Source organism: Lolium rigidum, unplaced genomic scaffold (genome assembly GCF_022539505.1).
Source record: "Lolium rigidum isolate FL_2022 unplaced genomic scaffold, APGP_CSIRO_Lrig_0.1 contig_12112_1, whole genome shotgun sequence".
Classification (NCBI taxonomy): domain Eukaryota; kingdom Viridiplantae; phylum Streptophyta; class Magnoliopsida; order Poales; family Poaceae; genus Lolium; species Lolium rigidum.
The window spans coordinates 235,851-241,761 of NW_025899818.1; positions in this window are offsets into that span (position 1 = coordinate 235,851).

Here is a 5,911-nt window from a genome sequence, read left to right on the forward strand (position 1 = left end):
CGCATCTTCTTCCCTCGGCGACAACCTCCTCCGAACCGGAAAACCTGCGCTCCTCCTACCAAGAATTGGAGATAAAGCTGAAGGAGGCGGAGCAGCAGAAGGAGCGTGCCGAGAAGCAACTGGCGGAGAAAAACTCCGAGCTCATCAGGGAGAAGGGCGAATTCGTGCTGAAGCGTAATGCTGATAGCGAGACCATTAAGAGGCAGCAAAAGGAACTCAATGGACTCCGGAAGTACATGGAGACCGCGGAGCACCATTGGGACCTCGCTGGCCGAAAATATCCCGGGTACTTATACTCGGAATTTCTTATCTTGATGGATAATCTCTTGTGCTCAACTTGAATGTTCATTCTTGTATTTTTGTGCAGAGCCACTCGGATACTCCGAAAAGCGCCGGAACAAATTTCCTCGGGACGATGTTCTTTCTCTTGCCGGCGATGACCGCAAGGATCTTATATCCGCTTCACGGAAGATATGCCACAACTTGTCGCCGAAGAAGAGCCGCACCTCGCGGTCCGCGCAAATTGATCAAGCGGATGGACATTCTTCCGGAGCCGGTAACAGCATCTACAAGCATCGTCGCCCCGAGGCGCAGCTGCCATGACTTTAACCATGTGCTTGGCGCATAACCCGGAGATGGATCTGGACCGGGTGACTTCTGGTGTTCCTCCGACAGCAGATGTCGGGGCGCTTCTTGATGCGGTGAGTGGCTATGACACCCGCATTGCGCGGAGGATCCGTCACGAGGAATTCTACGACAAGGTGGTTCTCCCAGCGGACGAGCCCCTTGAAGACGAACTTCAAAAAGAGCGCGACGCGGAAGCCCGTCCTGCGGAATCCGGAACCCAGTTTACCTGGACCAGCTCCAAGGATGCTCCCGAAGAGGAACCCAAGACCGGCGCTGCAACCTCCGAAGAAGATGAAGAGAGCGATGAAGATGTGTCGTCTCCGATTGAGGGCGCCAAAGGAAAAGATCCATAGGGCAATGCTTCTCCGTCCAAGGCGGAGTGAAAACGTTTATGTCCTGCGGGATAAAACAATGCATCATTTTGGCCCCAGCGAGGGTTTGTAACATAACTTATATTCTTAAGTAGTTAGGGACGAAACAAGCATGCATGCGTGGGCGGAAAATACTTATCCTGCTATCCGTTTTTATATTATTTGCATGTGTTGTTTCTTGAAAGCAAGTGCTGGTTTGATAATTTCCGGCTTGCCCACTTGACCTTCCACGAGCCGGAAAACCTGAGCCGGAAACGCCGCCGCCGGCGACGAAGCCCAATGGCAATCCGTCAATAACCGCGGAAACAAGCCCCCAGCCCAAGTGCCGGAAGTCGCTACCAGGAATCCATGGGTTTGCAACGAAAAAAATTTCCGCCAGAAAACTTAAGCTTACGTCCTAAGGGACGATTTTGAAAATCACAACTTTCATACACGCCTAGGCGGAAAGATCCAGCTCTGCGGTTTTAGTCGGAAAAACATACACGATCCAGAAATGAAAAATTAAAGGAGGTAAATGACTCTAAGAGTGAACCAAAAGCTTTATTTCATTGATCATGTATCATAGATATTACAAGGTATGTAATGCGTAAAGCGCTAAGTGTGGAAAGGACGTAGCTGTGCTATGTTCCAGGGACGATCTGTTTCATCATATATGTCACCCGGATCTTCTCGTTTTCGTTTCCGATGCCAATTGGCCGGTCTATCCTTTAGTTCCCGGAAATCAACGAGGTAGTAGGATCCGTTGTGTAGTACTTTGCTGATGACAAAAGGTCCTTCCCATGGAGTTTGCAACTTGTGATCTTTCACCCGGCGAAGGCGGAGGACTAAGTCTCCGACCATGAACGAGCGGTTCCGAACTCGACGACTATGATAGCGTCGGAGCTTCGCCGGTAAATGGTGGAGCGTTGGTCAGCTAGATTCCGAGCTTCTTCGATCAGGTCCACGGATAGCTGTCGAGCCTCGTCGGCCAGCTTCTTCATTGTAGGCGGAAACTCGCGGTGAATCATGGATGATGTCGGTGGGGAGCACAGCTTCGGATCCGTATACCAGGAAGAAAGGAGTAAATCTTGTTGACCTCGTTAGGGGTAGTTCGTAAACTCCACGTAACGTAGTCCAGCTCATCAGCCCAAGCTCCGGCTGCGCGGCGCAGCGGTTCTTCAAGGCGAGGTTTGATTCCGGCTAGTATAAGGCCATTGGCTCGTTCGACCTGACCATTAGATTGTGGATGAGCCACAGACGCAAGGTCAAGCCGGATCCCAACTTCACCGCAAGTAATCCTTGAGTTCTCCCTGCGCAAAGTTTGTGCCATTGTCCGTGATTATGCCGTGTGGGATGCCGAATCTCGTCACGAGGCTGCAAACAAATTTTAGTGCCGTAGCACCATCGGCTTTTCTCACTGGCTTTGCCTCGATCCACTTACTGAACTTGTCAATAGCGACCAGGAGGTATTCATGGCCACCAGGAGATGATTTCTTTAACTTACCCACCATATCGAGCCCCCAGACCGCAAACGGCCAGGTGATAGGGATGGTCCTCAGCTCTTGGGCTGGAGCGTTTGGTTGAGTAGCGTAGTACTGACAACCACGGCAAGTTTTCACCAGCTTGTCAGCGTCTTCTTTAGCTGTTAGCCAAGCAAAATCCTAACCGAAAAGCTTTTGCAACGAGGGACCCGGGGGCGGCATGATGCCCGCAATCCCCTGCGTGGATCTCTCCGAGGATTTCAATGCCATCTTGACTAGAGACGCATTTGAGAAATACCCCGTTTGCACTTCGTTTGTAGAGCTGTCCATCAACAATTGTGTAGGATCTTGCTCGTCTGATGATCTGACGTGCGTGGACCTCGTCCTCCGGCAACTTTTGATCAATGAGATAGTCCAGAAACGGCTGAGTCCAGGCCGGAATGATTGCCATCACTTCCTTAGCCGGAGAAACTGCCAGATCGGGATTTTCCGGGTTTGCACCCTTTACTGAGGGTACTCGGAGATGCTCAAGGAACACTCCAGGCGGAATTGGTTTCCTGCCGGATCCGAGCTTGGACAGCATGTCTGCTGCTGTGTTATCGTCTCTCCTGACGTACTTGACTTCGTATCCGAGGAAGCACTTGGCGATCTCGTCCACTTCGTCTCTGTAAGCCGCCATGACGGAGTTTCTGGCGTTCCAGGTTCCGGCTACTTGTTGTGCCACCAGGTCGGAATGTCCGCAGCATATGATGTGCTTGATCCCAATTTCCTTAGCGATGCGCAGTACCGTGTAGTAGAGCCTCGTATTCCGCCATATTGTTTGTTGCTTCGAAGTGAATCTGCAGAACGTACTGCAATTCTTCTCCGGTAGGTGACTTCAGGGTAACTCCAGCCCCCGAGCCTTGATGTTGCTTGGATCCGTCAAAGTGCATGACCCAAGCTTCAGGTTCCGGCACAGGTGTGCCCTCCGGTGCTTCAGTCCAATCCGCGATGAAATCCGCTAGAACTTGAGACTTGATTGCAGTTCGGGCTTCGTAGTTGATGTCAAAGGCAGATAATTCCATGCCCCACTTTGCTACGCGTCCTGTTGCGTCGGAGTTGTTGATGATTGTCGCCAGGGGAGCCTTGCTCACCACTGTCATTGGGTGCTCCTGGAAGTAGTGTCTCAGCTTCCGGCTGCCTAGGAAAACTCCGTATGCTAGCTTCTGAAAGTGAGGGTATCTCTGCTTGGATTCCGTCAGGACTTCGCTAATGTAATAGACATGCCTTTGGACTCCGTGCTCAAATCCTTCTTCCTTTCGCACCACCACGATTACGAGGCTGATAACTTTGTTGGTAGCCGCTATGTAGAGGAGCATAGGCTCGACTCAGCCGGAGCTGCCAATATAGGTGGGGAGGAGAGTATGTTCTTCAACTCCCGAAGTGCTTTATCTCGTTGCCTCATCCTGCACAAATTTGTCTCGTTTTCTTCAAGCAGCTTGTATAGAGGTAGGGCTTTCTCGCCAAGACGGCCGACAAATCTACCGATTGCTGCGACGCAACCAGCTAATCGTTGCACATCTTTGAGACAAGTTGGCCTTTTGATGTTCGTGATAGCCTTGATCTTTTCCGGGTTAACTTCAATTCCCCCGTGGGAAACAATGAAGCCAAGGAGTTTTCCCGCTGGTACGCCAAAGACGCACTTCGGCGGATTCAACATCATCTTGTACCGTCGGAGGTTATCAAAGGTTTCCTTAAGGTCGCTCAGACAGGTCGGATCCCTTTCGGGTCATGACCGCGATGTCGTCGACGTAGGCGTGCACGTTCCGGCCAATTTGGTCCTTCGTGCACCGCCGCATCGTACGTTGGTATGTGGCACCTGCGTTTTTCAAGCCAAAAGGCATGGTAACATAGCAAGATGTGCCAAAGGGTGTGATGAAGGAGGTCGCCTTTTGGTCGACTCCTTCATCAAGATCCGATGATACCCGGAATATGCGTCAAGAAAACACAGAAGTTCCGCCCCGCCGTCGAATCAATGACTTGGTCAATGCGCGGCAAAGGGAACGGATCTTTCGGACAATGCTTATTCACGCCGGAGTAATCGATGCACATTCTTAGTATTTCAGAATTCTTTTGGGTACAAGGACGGGGTTTGCGACCCAATCAGCATGGATAACTTCTACTACAAAACCTGCCTCTAGTAACTTTGCTAATTCCATTCCTATGGCGCGGCGCTTCTTGTCTCCAAAGCGTCGCATAGCTTGCTTCACCGGTTTTGCACCCGGATTTATGTTGAGGTAGTGCTCGGCGAGTTCCCTTGGTACTCCGGACATGTCGAAGGTTGCCATGCGAAGATATCCATGTTAGCTCTGAGGAACTCGACGAGCGCGCTTTCCTATTTGGGGTCCATGTTGGCTCCGACTGAAACCTGCTTGGAGTTGTCACCTTCGACGAGGTCATGCTTCTTGGTTTCTATCGCGGCCTTGAACGAGGTCTTCTGTTCGGAGATCTCGCTTCTTGGTGGTCTCGCATCTCGGCCGGATCCACCGCGGCTCTGTAGCCTTGCAGCTCCTCTCCAGATATGACGGATTCTGCAAAGGCGGCTTCGCCTTCCTCGCAGTCCCTAGCTTTCTTGTAGTCTCCGGACACGGTGATCCAACCGTTAGGACCCGGAATCTTGAGCTTGTTGTAGATGTAGCATGCCCCGGCGTGGAACTTGTGGTAGGTGGGCCTCGCCGAAGATCACGTGGTAGGAGCTTTTGAAGGGCACCACTTCGAACGTGATCATCTCTTCGCGGTAGTTGTTCACATTGCCGAAGGCCACGGGAAGTTTGATGCTGCCCAGAGAGTTTGCCTTCTTACCCGGAACCACACCATGAAATTCAGTGGTGCTGTGCTTGAGCTGTTCCTTGGTGAGGTTCATCTTCTCCAGGGTCTCCAGTGTACATGATGTTCAGAGCTAGCTCCTCCGTCCATAAGACACTTGGAGAAGTCATACCCGTCTATGCGGGGACTCACAACCAGGGCGTAGCACTCTTTGGGGATGACGGCCGGATGATCCGACCCGTCAAACGCATGTGCTTTCTCCGACCACTTGACATATCGCGGCACAGCCGGAACCGTGGCGTTCAAGATCCGGAGCGCTGATTTTTTCGCGCGGACAGCTCGGGGTTCCGAGGAAGGTGTGGTAAGTTCCGACACTCTTCTTACCAAAGGGGTTGGACTTGTTGGCCGCGGTACCCTCCTTGGGTTCCGGCGAAGCGTCATCCTCATCCATGGCTTCGGAACTCGTCCTCCTCTTTGTCCTTGTTCTTGCCCTTGCCTCCTTTGCCGCGCGGGCGGTGCTTCCGGGCTCGCTTGTATCCCGCCTCCGGGTCGTTCTTCGGATCGTTGACCCACTTGCAGCTGCGATTGGTATGGGTGGATTTGCCCGTAGCCGGATCCGGATGGGCCGTGCACGGCATATCCCCGTAT